The sequence below is a fragment of the Diabrotica undecimpunctata genome, chromosome 1 (genome assembly GCF_040954645.1).
Source record: "Diabrotica undecimpunctata isolate CICGRU chromosome 1, icDiaUnde3, whole genome shotgun sequence".
Classification (NCBI taxonomy): Eukaryota; Metazoa; Arthropoda; class Insecta; order Coleoptera; family Chrysomelidae; genus Diabrotica; species Diabrotica undecimpunctata.
Window position 1 is genome coordinate 56,436,184 of NC_092803.1, and position 13,493 is coordinate 56,449,676.

The 13,493-nt window shown below is 33.8% G+C and overlaps 1 protein-coding gene across 1 annotated transcript in view; it reads right to left on the minus strand.

The window, feature by feature from the left end:
* LOC140449530 (alpha-amylase-like) overlaps positions 1-13,493 on the minus strand; it is a 265,425-nt gene that overhangs the window by 51,526 nt on the left and 200,406 nt on the right. The gene's annotated exons all lie outside the window — the stretch shown is intronic.

Below are 13,493 nucleotides of genomic sequence, written 5' to 3' on the forward strand. Positions count from 1 at the left end.
AATACTACATTAGCCTACAAGAGACAATCAGTATTTTAATTCTTGTTTCACAGTGTTAAAGCCATCATCATCCAGCCTTCATTTATCACGTCCACTGCTGGACATAGACTTCCCTTAAACTCCTCTATTCTTTGCGATTTTGTGCTCTTTGTTGCCAATTTTTCGTGATACGCCTGATGTCGTCAGCCCAACGTGTAGGTAGTCTTCTTCTACTACGTTTGTCTGCTCTTGGGTTCCAATGTGTAATTTTGCTCGTCCATGTGAGTCATGCATTTTAGTTCCGCTAACGTTCCACAACATCAGCAATACTTGTCCTTCTTCGCAGATCTTCGTTTCTTATTCGGTCCCGCAATGTCACTCCCAACATAGATCGTTCCATTCGTCTCTGTGCCACTCTCAATTTCGAAGTTGTAGTCTTGGTTAGAGTCATAGTTTCCGCCCCATAGGTCATGACCAGTAATACGCATTGGTTAAATACTATTCATTTGAGGCTAATTGGTGTTTTGGCCCTAAGTGTGTCTCGCAGTTTTCCAAAGGCTGTCCACGCTAAAGTAATTCCTCTTTGGATTTAGCATGTTTGGTTATCTTTGTTGATCCTTATTTCGTGACCCAAATACGTATATTTCTCCACCAGTTCTACCACTTTGTTTTGAACAGTTAAATGGTTATTGGGGACCATATTTGTCATAAACTTAGTTTTGGACAAGTTCATTCTGAGGCCCACCTTCGAACATGCAAAGTCCAGTTCATTTTACATATCAGTCCGTACCTTTCACATGCATTGTATACATGTTGTATTATGTACTGTAGATCTTCCGTGTAACTTGCAAATATGACCGTATCGTCCGCATATCTAATATTATTAATGCTATTTTCGTTGACCAAAATACCTTCCAAAATATCCAATAAAGCTTCTTGAAATATCACTTCACTGTAGACGTTGAATAAAAGTGGTGAAAGTATGCACCCTTGTCGAATTCCTCTAAGTATACTTACTTCCTCTGTCAGTTCTCTTTCGACTCTTATTCTTGCTTTCTGATTTTGATACAGATTCGATATAATTTGTAGATCTCTACTATCTATGTTTTTGGTCTTAAGAATACTTAAAAGCTTTTTATGTTGTATTCTGTTAAAAGCTTTTTTTAAAATCTATGAAACAAGCATATATGTCTTGATTCATATCCAGACATCGTTGTGTCAGAACATTGACTCCGAATAATGCTTCTCTAGTTCCTAGACCCTTTCTAAAACCCATCTGTAAATCACTTATTTCTTGTTCTAATTTCATGTGGATTCTGTTATGTATGATTTTAAGGAAGGTTTTCAACGTATAGCTCATTAATGCAATTGTCCGATAATCATTGCAATCTTTAGCATTTGTGATTTTTGGAATCGTTACAAAAGTTGAGAGAAGCCATTCTTTGGGTATGTGTTCCGTCTTGTATATGGAGTTAAAAAGGTCTACCAAGACATCAATATTATCTTCATCAATTATCTTTAATAGTTCAATTGGTATATTATCGGGTCCTAGAGGTTTTCTACCTTTTGTGTGTTTTATGGCATAAATAACTTCCTCTTCCTCTTTTATTATTTCTGGTCCTGTGATTTCTCCGTCAAATTCTAATTGTTCTACTTTTTGGTCATAATATAGGTATTCAATGTATTCTTTCCATCTACGTAATTTGTCTTGCGTTTTAGTTATAGTGGTACCATCTGTATTTGTTAATATACCGATTGGTTTGTTACGATTTCCTGAAATCATTTCTTTAACCTTGTTATGAGTGTTGAAAGTGTCGTACCTTGCCTCACATTACTTAATTTCTTGACATTTAATAGACATCCATGTTTCTTTAGCTTGTTTTATTTTCTGTTTTATTTGTTTATTAATTTTTTGATATTTAATTTTATTTTTGTTTTTATGTATTCTTCTGTCGTTCATCTTTTCGAGAATTTCTTGTGTCATCTATTCTTGTTTGGCAGCTTTTGTAAATGTTAATGTTTTCCGTTCCACAGTCTCTATTGTGTTCTTTATATTCATCCATTTTGTTTCAATATCTTTAGTGTTCTTATTTTGTTGTTTTATTTCTTGGATACTCTGATTTATTTTATTTCGAGTTTCTTGGTCTGTATTTGGTTCTCTTAGTTTATCAATGTATATTTGTGGTCGAGATCTTTTCATTAATGGTTTTCTCAATCTTACATTCATATTTGCTACTACTGGGTTGTGATCCGAGTTTCCATCTGCTCCAGGGTAAGTCTTTACTACTATAATAGAGTTCTTGTACCTGTTTCTTATCGAGATGTAATCTATCTGATTTCTTATATTCTATCTTTGTTGTCTCCAGGAGCTTTCCACGTATAGAGCCGGCGATTTGGTAATTTAAACATTGTATTCATAACTACCAGTTCTTCTGTTGGGCACATCTGAATGAGTTTTTCACCACGCTCATTTGGCTCTCCCAATCCATACATTCCAACAGAGCTCTCCATACTTCCTCTGGCCACTTTGGCATTGAAGTCACCCATTAGTATCAGAACTTCACGTTTTTTTGTTGTTTTTCAACAAAGAAATGGCAGGAAACACGTTCATAAAATTCAAGAACTTACTTTGCAACCGTAACCTTAACCTTGACAATAAAGGTCTTCTATAAAGGACTAAAAGCTAGTCGATGTAGCTTCGACTTTTTAAATAATTTTAAACTGTTTGTCCTTGTTTAGTGTAGTGTTATGTTCAAATTTATGTTTAATTTTATGTTCATGACATTCTGCAATTGTTGGACGGCTCAAAATTGACGAAATGCCCCTGAAGATGCTCTAGGTAGCGAAAGTACTTGGGCAAAGTAGTGAGAATGGAGACAAAACGATTCTCAAAAAGAGCCTTAGATAGTAACATGCAGAGCGCAAGACCAAAACGAAGGTCACAGAAAAGGTGGAAGGATGAAGTGGCAGCAGACGCTCAAAATTTGCTAGACGTGAAAACCTGGAGAAAATAAGAGCGGGACTCGCAAGGTTGGAGGCATAGTTTAGAGGAGGCAAAGGTTCGATTTCGGCTGTAACGCCATTGGAGAAAGGGGAGGGGTAAGGGTGGTTCACCCCAAACTGTCTGTATTGGATGGAAGAATGTTTTGAAACACGCCAGTACTCACGAAGGGCAGTAGCGCCAACTGATGATGGGATAGAACCTTTTGTCCTTCCATTGGCCATTGTTGTATGCCCTGATTGGTTTCATATTGTGGCCAGCACAATTTCCAGATCTTACTTATCCAGATCCAATCTTACCCGGCATGTATGGGATATGCTTCAGAGATGGATTACTCATCATCAGCAAAATGTTCATACTAGAGAATGTTGTCTAGATTTTCCTACACTGGAATGGATCCTATTGTTTCGAAGCAAATTGATTATTAAATTTTAAGCATTCCAAAGCTTTGTCGAGCTTTAACTAATTCTTCTGGAGTAAACACAGAATAAAAATTTCCATTAGGCTTGTGCACTTCTTAACTTTTGTTTTTATTATTTCATCATAGATAAATCATACTAGATTAAAATAAAACTGAATTATTCATTGATTAAGACTAATGAGGCATTATAACGGTATGTCACTTTTTTTTAAATTTAATCAAAATTGATGTATATATGAGAAAAAAACTTTGGTGGTCCTGGTGGTGGTCCAATCTTCAATCTTTACCAACCAAAATTTCAGATTAAAATCCGTTTATTTTGACATTTCAATTTCCACTTCGTAAATGGTTCTCAAAATACGAATTACACACATTTGTTACTTGGTAATACAAATTATTCTTCTAATAATTTAATTTTATTTGCTTCATTTATATTGACAATTCAGAGATATCTTATACACTTTAAAGTAGATCATATTAACTGATACTGTCAATATTGTTTGAGGTGCGTTCCGGGAACGACTTTATTACACAGTATATTTTAGAAAGATAACATAAAATTAAGTTTAACTTGATAATATCTATTACCTACTTTAACTTGTTAGAAAAATTATAGCACGTGATTTTTGTAAAAAGACAACCACACCCAATCATGACAATAAAGTTCTCTCGTTAGTAATTCCATAAGAAATCATGATGAAACATGCACATGGTGCATTTATTTATTATTTAGATTAATACAGATTTGTCTAATTCTCACTGCATGTTTAATTATGGTAATATTAACTCCAAATAAACAAAACAAAAATTTCTTCTAAAAATAATTATCGACGTTGTTCTAATTGTTGACCACAATGTAAAAGTTCTTCACGATTGGTAATAACAAAAATTATTGTTTGCTTGTTCGACTTTATTTACCCGGTACTTATATGGAAATCAAACATGAAAGTAACAAGGGGGAGGAGCAATTTCCTTGAAAATGCTATATTATTACAAAACTGTTTATTGTACATGAATACGGGTATTGACGGGAGAATTGCTTTTTATTTATTATATTTTATCGTTAATCAATGCTCGAGTTTTCCCAGTAGATTGCAACAAATTAACAGTGGACGATCAGATGTATGCAGAATATATTAAACAATTACGCAGAATAATAAATAAATCACATAAAGTAATTCATAGTCGTACCAAAATGTTTATATTTTAGGTATAATATGTAATAAACTTTTTTTGTTGTATAGATCGGCTGGTTAAGAAAACATTTCTGATTTAATCTAGTTACAATGACAATATTAAAATTCTTAGATTTCTTAGATTTTCGTAGATTGTTGCCAACGGGTAGTTGAGCAGTTGCAAGTGATGGCCAGTTGCAGTGGCTTATGCCCAAAAATATAAACATACCTATCAGAAGAGCATCTACCAACACAGCTTAACAAATTACTAAGGGTCACATTTAACCCTTAATTGGTATGGCGGGGTCAATTTTGACCCTAATTAAACTGTTTATGTAATTCTCAGAAAGACGGGAGGATGCGGCAACCTCACCTTACGCCGGCTCCACACAAGGGGGCCAACGTTGGCCCCAACAGCGTTCGTCCAATGTGTGTACCGACAAAACTGTGTTGGAGCCAATGTTGGCGCCAACGTTTTTATGACTTGCTCCAACGTTGGGAGTTTTCCGTAGACTGTCGGTTTTTGCGTATACATCAAAGGGATTGGCGCCAATATTGGTGTTGCCGTTCCGTTGATGCCGACCACAAATTGGCGCTACAGCAGCAATCGGCGTATAATTATGCTATTTGCGCATAATTTAGTTGTTGGCGCGTAATATTTGCATCCTGCATAAAACTAGGTACCTAATTTTGTACAATCTAGCAAAGCAAAAGAAAATAAACCAATGACAAGCCACAGTTTACAAAAAGAGTCCTCGTCTTCTTTTTTCGTTTAAAACACTTGTGTTGTGATTTTACTCAGCAAAAAAACAAATTTACAACATGTAAAAATCGATCTTCGGCCATCTGAGTGACCTCTGTTTTGTTGTTTAGAATTAACACTCCGATACATGTCGGTGGTCTATCAGAACTGGTTTTATGCTCAATTGGGTTTTTCAATACCTTTCAGGCACCAAAAAAAATGTACTTATCTAAATATTTTACAAAAGTATATGCTTTTAATTTTGAAATATAAATCATTTTGTCCTAATAGACCACCGTCGTATAATCGTATGTAACTTTTAAAATATGTAGTTCCATATATCGGCTGTGGATTAAAGTCACGTTTGATGCAGGATATAGAAAAAAAATAGAAGGCTAAGAAATTTGGGAAATGAGTTAATAAAATAATAAATGGGATTCAGAGACCCGACGTCAGGTTTACACTCATATATCCAGTCTGCAGTTGCCAAATACGGCATTTCTGAATATCTAGTAGCTTTAAGTAACGCTGTAGACAAAATGACGTAAAATTCGCCTTTTTTGTAGCAACATATAATCATATGCACTCATTATCACGACAGTTGCAGCCGCTACAATTTCCATGTCGGACATGTTGACGTTGTTCTGAAGCTATTTTCTTGTGGCATTTTAAATTAATTACTATTTAAATGGGAATAAGCCACAATTAAAGGTTAAAATACGTTTATTGACTTTTCAATTTCCACTTCGGAAATCGTTCTCAAAATACAAACATTAGTAAATTGTTATTACAAAATACAATTTACTAATGTTTGTATTTTGAGAACGATTTCCGAAGTGGAAATTGAAACGTCAATAAACGTATTTTAACCTTTAATTGTGGCTTATTCCCATTTAAATAGTAATTAATGTTGACGTTGGCTCTAGAGGGAACAGACTCATGTCGCCCCAATACTCAACCCTCACCGAACGTGGGAACACAGTTGACCCAACATTGGCTCCAATGTTGGCGCTAACGATGGATCCCATGTGTGGAGCCGGCCTTATAGCTATTCCTCTATATCGCTTGCGTGTAAATGTAGCAGTACATCGCTTGCGTGTAGATGTAGCAGTTGCCTTTAACCTTCCATTTAGGTGTTACACGTTGACCGGGTCAAATTTGACCCCACCATACTTTAAGAGTTATTTTTTTTTTGGTGTCTAGTTTTTAAAAAAGAATGACCAATTTACAAGAATAATAGAAATCTTCAACCCAAAAGTAGTTAGAGAATATTGCTGTCTAACAATGATTTAGATTTAGATTTAGCTTTCTACTAGCAGCTTTGAGATTTAGCAATCCAAATACCAGAAATAAGTGTAATGAAGACGGAGATAAATTGGCAACTATTTCTGAAATTTTTATTCGTTTCGTATATAACTGTTATACTAAATATTCGTGTTGAGAATATGTAACCGTAGATGAAATTTTGGTTTATTTCCGCAGTAAGTGCAAATTTAGAATGTTTATGAAAAGTAATCCAAAAAAATATGGACTCAAAATAATGTGACCTTGTGATGATCGCACCCATAAGGTACAATAGATGTAAGGATCCGCAACTTGTTTGTTGATTTTTTTTATATTCGCAAATTAACTTCTGATTTGAAATTTTGTAAGATATTTGAACATTTCTAAATAAGAATTCTTAATTCACAACACAATAATGTATTTTTTTTGTTTGTTTCAAGATTTTCAACAATAACCTAGTTTGTTATTGACCCTGTATAATTTGTTTCTGAAAACCTGAAACCCTGATCCTGAAAAATCCGTAGTAATATGTGTTGTTCTTTATAGCTTTATTATTAACAATATACTACTTTTTTTTGTACATTTATTTTTTGTTTTATTTACAAAAAAAATTCAAAGGTCTAAATTGACTTCGCCAAACTATAAACCTTTTTTTATCATACTAGTTTGGGGGTAAAATGACGTTGTATATGAAATAGCAGCTTCGCGTGGTATATCGATATTTTAACTGCATCCTTACATTGTGAGCTTATTTCAACAGAATACTTTAAATTAATTACCATTTTGAATTTACGAGTTCTATACTAGCCCCAACAAACAATGATACGCCATTAAAAGAAACTGCTGCATCTACACCCATACCACGTATTAGGCCTTATAAATATATTCATTTTAAAAATAATTCATACTGTGTGTAACAAACAGAAATATTTGACACGGTTATTGACAATGTTTATAATATTATGGAAGCGAAAGACTTCCAATCTGAGTGTATTGCTATTCCAGCCAAAAATTTCCATTTAATGAACCAAAGGTCGAGATATCCAATATTGTCATGTTTTTTTCTTCTTTTTATGTAAACATACTTAACTGTCTGTTATATAATGTGCCTTCAGTAAGTTGTCGTTCCATCGTTTTTGTGGTCTTCTCACCGACCGTTTTCCTATTGGGGAATCGTTTTTCGCCGTCTTTACTACTCTCTTCGTTGTCATTTGGCTTATATGATCGTTTTATTTAACTTTTATATTTCTTACTCAGGCCAAGATGTTCTCCACCTTGCATCTGCGTCGTATACCTGTACTTCTGGCTCCGTCTCATAGTGTCTTACCATAAATTTTTCTAAGCGTTTTCATCTCTGCTGTTTCTAACATTCTTTGTGTCCTGTAATTATTGGTCTGATGTCTGTTGTATTGCAAATTTTGCCTTTTAGTTCTTTACAGATATTTAAATTTCTCCATATTGTTTCATTCGGGCAACCTGCGTCTCTATTTGCTTTACTTGATCTTTGACTTCTGTCTAGAGCTCTCCGTAGCTAGATAGTGTGATACCTAGATATTTAAACTCCATCACTTGTTCTATTATCTGACCTTTCAACCCTAATTTACAACTTAGTAAATTTGTTGTTATACCCATGCATTTTGTGAACCAAGAGTTAATCTAAGAAGATAAAACTAGCGATAAAAGAAGAGAAATCAGACGAGAAAGAAGATTTAAAAGAGTCGACTGGTGAAATTCGAGAAAGTAAAGATAAGATTAATGATTATACAAATTTGTATCAAAAATATAATATAAAATAAAAACTTTTTATTAAAAAAAAATTCTTTTATGAAAGGTATGTTAATATAAAAAAAAACCTATCGGACTACCTTACAGAACGTTTTCGGAATAACTATTCCATCATCAGTGCTATCCTAAAATAAGTATTAAAACATTAATTAAAGCAACCGTGAAAGTTAAACTTTTGACCAAGGTTATAACAAAAATGTGGTTTAATACTTACTGGATTTACATCTTAGCCACTAAATACATGGGTAAAAAGCCCAATAAAGACGCATGTAGTAGAAATAGAGCAAGATCGATGAAATGGATAAGTATACGTGGGTTTTTGTGAGAGATGGATTTTAAATGAATCTCAAAGGAAAATTTATAAAACACCCCAGGAACAACTATGTATGACGTACTTACCTGTATGTTGAGCAGTTAAAAACAAAGAAAAACAAGGAATGCAACAAGTGACAGAAGTGATACTGCTTAAATGGATGAAAGGAGTGACAAAAAGTATAAAGTTTAGAATGGTATATTAGGAAAAGTCTAAGGGTGGCACCGAGAGAGCAGTAGAAGAGGAGGAACAAAGAAGACTTGGTGAGAGATGATTAGGCAGGTCATGTCTGTTCAGTGGTTTAATATAGGTCAGACCTAAGACTTATAGGAATAAATGTGAATGATAAGGGAAGCAGACCCTGCAGAGGGATAAACGCAAAAAGAGAATAATAATAATTGATCGGAGTGGAAAAAGTTGGAGTTCAAACTCTTGCAATAGTGTATTAATTCCCATGGAGTATATAAACTAGTGTGGACTTAACTGTCTAGGGAGGCCATTCCCGAATTTAGTTGTTTAAATGTCTATATAAGAGACGAGTAACTTCGAATTTCTTTTGACTTTATAAAGAATATCATTGAAGCATAAATGTTTAAACTTTTCTGTCTAAAATATTCTTGTTCTTCATTTTGTTTCTGTTTTTTGTTGTATAATTATTATAATTTTAAGTATAATTAAATTATTATTACCTATACTAATTTATTAAGTCTTGTTACGCGATAGTTTAGATGTATAATACCGCAATACTTGCACATATGCCACTGTTTGCATAAAATATTTCTGACTCATTGAGCTGAAAATATTTCTATCTGAACACCTGTTATGCAATGCTGATAATACTTGTTTGTTTTGTAATCTTTTTATTGAAATTATGTGTATAGCACTGAGGATTAGAATATTTATTCTACATTGAATTGACTCATATTTGGAAACGCGTGTTTGTTATCAATATTTTCTATCTATAACTAATACTGAGAAAAATACCAAAAGGAAATGAGAGTCATGAACCAATAAAATATAAAAACCTGTAACATTATCATGTAACAAAACTAGTATTTAGAACAGAAAATGTGCTCATAGGACTTGTCCAGTGACTTTTCGCCCAGACATAATGAAACGACATAAATCACCTTATTCCATAAAGTTCTTAAGTTTTACTTAAAATTCAAATAGTTTAATAAAATTTGCATTCAAACATCACAGATGAATTAGAAATTATGGAGCGTGAATCGCGACACATAACAGACCATCGAATTAATGATGAGTATGATGCGGCTAGTTTCATTATAAAACTTTATCTTTTGGCCACATACTAAAAAATAGGAATGAAGTATTAAACAAATACTTGAGGCTGTTAAGAATAATATTGTTAAGAGCCTTAGTATTGAAAATTAATATTGGGTGGAACAATCATTGATATAAATATCTTATGCATTCGAAGTCTAAGATGTTTTGTCCTTAAGATTAACATACACACATGTCCAAAAGTTTGGAATACGTACAAATAATATATCTACGCCTATGGTGGTTTTAAAACTGTTGTTGATATTCATTCTAGAGGGTTATTAAATGAAGATGATAAAAAATTTTAATCGTTTTTGTATGATTTTGGTCACATTCAACTGATTAGCGTATTTACACATTATTTCAATCTTTGTTTAAATTTGAATTGAGCCGTTTAAAAATGCCTAAAAACATGATATCTCATTTTGACAGATCCAGAGCAATTGCTTTGTTACAACAGGACTTTAGTCAAAGTTATATAGCAAATATTGCTAATGTGACTCAGCGTGCTGTATCGAAAATAAAAAATAAATCCAAGATACAAATGACGTCAAGGATCGTCCCAGAAGTGGTAGAAATCGATGTACAACAGCAGCACAAGACCGGCAAATAACATTTATAGCTCGTAGAAATCGTCTGGAATCTACAAGTGGTATCTCCAGAGAAATTTCTAGGCTTCAAGGACTGAATATTTCACGGCAAACAATAACACGCAGACTAAATGCGGTAAATTTATATCGTAGAAAACTGCTACGTGTTCCTAAACTAACCTACCAACACAAAATAGTAAGGTTGCAAAGGGCTAGAGAAATGGTGCATCATGATCCTAACTGGAATAACGTGATGTTCTCTGATGAGTCAAACATAGACTTGGTATCTGATTCGCGAAGAACACTGGTTTGGAGGGCCCCAGGACGACAAGAGCCACTAGAAACAGCTAAACCGCGTGTCCCATTTGAAGGTGGCAGTATTATGGTTTGGGGTGGTATTATGAGTGGTACACGGACGTCACTGCTGGTTCTGGAGAGAAGAGTCACTGGTGCTGTATACATCAAGGAAGTTTTAAATCCTGTCGTACGTCTATTCCGAGGGGCAGTAGGTGATGAATTTGTGTTTATGCATGACAACGCACCTCCTCATCAAACATCAGCAGTACAAAATTTTCTTGAAGAAAAAGGGATATCTACATTACAGTAGCCCTCGAATTCCCCCGACATTAACATTATTGAACATGCTTGGGATATTCTCAAAACACGCATCAAGAAGCGAAACAATCCCCCTATTACACTTCGAGAACTTAAAAATGCTGCTCGTGAAGAGTGGGATAGAATTCCGCAAGCCCAGCTCGACCAGTTAATCGGCAGCACTCCAAATCGCCTACAGGCTTGCATAGAGGCCAATGGAGGAAATACTATTATTAGTTTTATTAAAAATTATTTTTTTCTATACTAATTTATTTTTAAATGTAAGTTGTACATTGTAAGTTTTTCACTCCAAGAAAATAAATATTTTTTTCGCATATCGTTTATCTGGTTTTGAGATTTATTTAGTATTGTTGAGAATTGAAACAAAATGATGTTTAACTATTCAGAAGATTTTATATATAAAAATCAATAAAAAGATGAAATATTCCAATATTCCAAACTTTTGGACATATGTGTATACGACCGAAAGTACGTTTGCATCTGCAGAGTGAATGATTTCACACTCCGATTGTAGATAGATAAGCATTATAAAGTTGCTGTTGTTGTCTAAAAGGAGAACAATGGGAAACACAATAAAAAGAAGAAGAGAAAAGACAGTTAAGAAGAATATACAGAGACACTATACGTGAAATCAAGTCTTAGCTGTCTTTCCTTTTATTTCGGTTTACTCTTTATGAGTACAAAAAACCAATTCGCCAAGGATTTTTGCATAGATGAGGAGATATGTTGTGGAATGCAACCTTTAGATTCTCCATATCTCTCTTACACCTTTAGCATCGTCTGTTTTGCCTTGCAATGTATAGAAGGCACATATTAATGCAAAAATCTGAATTTTGGTTTTGTTAATAGAAATCTTCGCATTTCTACTTTGGTGATTTACAATAAAGAGCTTTTTCAAGAGAATCAAAATCAAGATCATAGCCAAGAAGAAACTCAAAATAGAGAAATAACTATAGAGAGAACCCGTAGAATTAACAACAGATATGGTAAAGAATGCAATTGGCGAATTAAAAAAAAATAGAAAAGCCAGTAGACCAGGAAATGTCTCAGCGTAGATAATAAAACCGGGACTGAAAAGTTGACGAGGATGATAACACATCTGTTTCAAACCTGGATTAACTTGCAAAAGATACCAGATGAATGGAAAATATGATTTCACCACCTAACCTTCATAAATCCAACAAAAGCATATGACACTGTACCAATGGTAAAACTAACAGTGACAACAAGGGAAGCAGTGGAAAAAATGCATATAAGCAATACACTTTATTAAAAGCTGTAACGTTTTAAACGTCACATGTTTATTATTTTTCTTCAAATAATTATTTTATTCCAATTGCTGTTCATTTTGTTCATGTGTTAACCTTCTGTTTTGTTTTACTATTTTTCTTCTAAAAATATTCTACGCCATAGACATATATAAAATTTCAATGATGTCTATGAAACTTAAAACTGAAACTGATGCCAGAAATTACAATCAATCAACACATTCAGCATACATTCAAACAAGCATCTAAAGACAACAACCATACTATCTACGCAAATCTACAATCCATCCAACTGTATGAAGCCTAATAATATCAGAATCATTTTCACGTTTTGTATCGAATTAGGCAGGATTTGTTTTTTTTATATCACTATTAAAATTTCATGTCATTTTTTTATAATAAATATGATTATTGAAGTTAATATCCTCTTTTATTTGTCCCAGCCTCTTCTCCAACCTATCAACCATCTTCTCGATGAAGATCAAAGGAATAACTTTACAGGAACCTGACATTCTTTTTAGCTTTGATGTTGTTTCCCTATTTAGAAGAGTTCCCCTAGAAGACGTTCTGAATTTAATTGAGGGACTAGTTTCCAAGGATATGATGAAATTATATCGTATTTGCCTCACTATCACCTACTTTTCATGGGAAGACCAGATTTATGAACAGGTAGATGGAGCAGCAATGGGAAGCCCACTAAAGCCCGGTCATAGCCAACCTTTTCATTGAGCATCTAGAGAAGAGGGTAATGGAGTCAACATAAAAGCCAAGGGTATTTATGTCGGATGGTACATACGTCGATGACATTTTTGTGATTTGGGGTCACGGAGTAGAAAAACTTAACGATTTCCTGTCTCATATAAACACACTACATCCAAATATTCAATTTACGATGGAAACAGAAAGATCAACAACTAGCGTTCCTAGATGTATTAGTAAATCGAAAGGAAGGTTACTTAGAACATAAAGTGTATCGAAAACCTACACACACGGACAGATACTTAAACAGAAACTTAAATAATCATCCAGGCCAAAA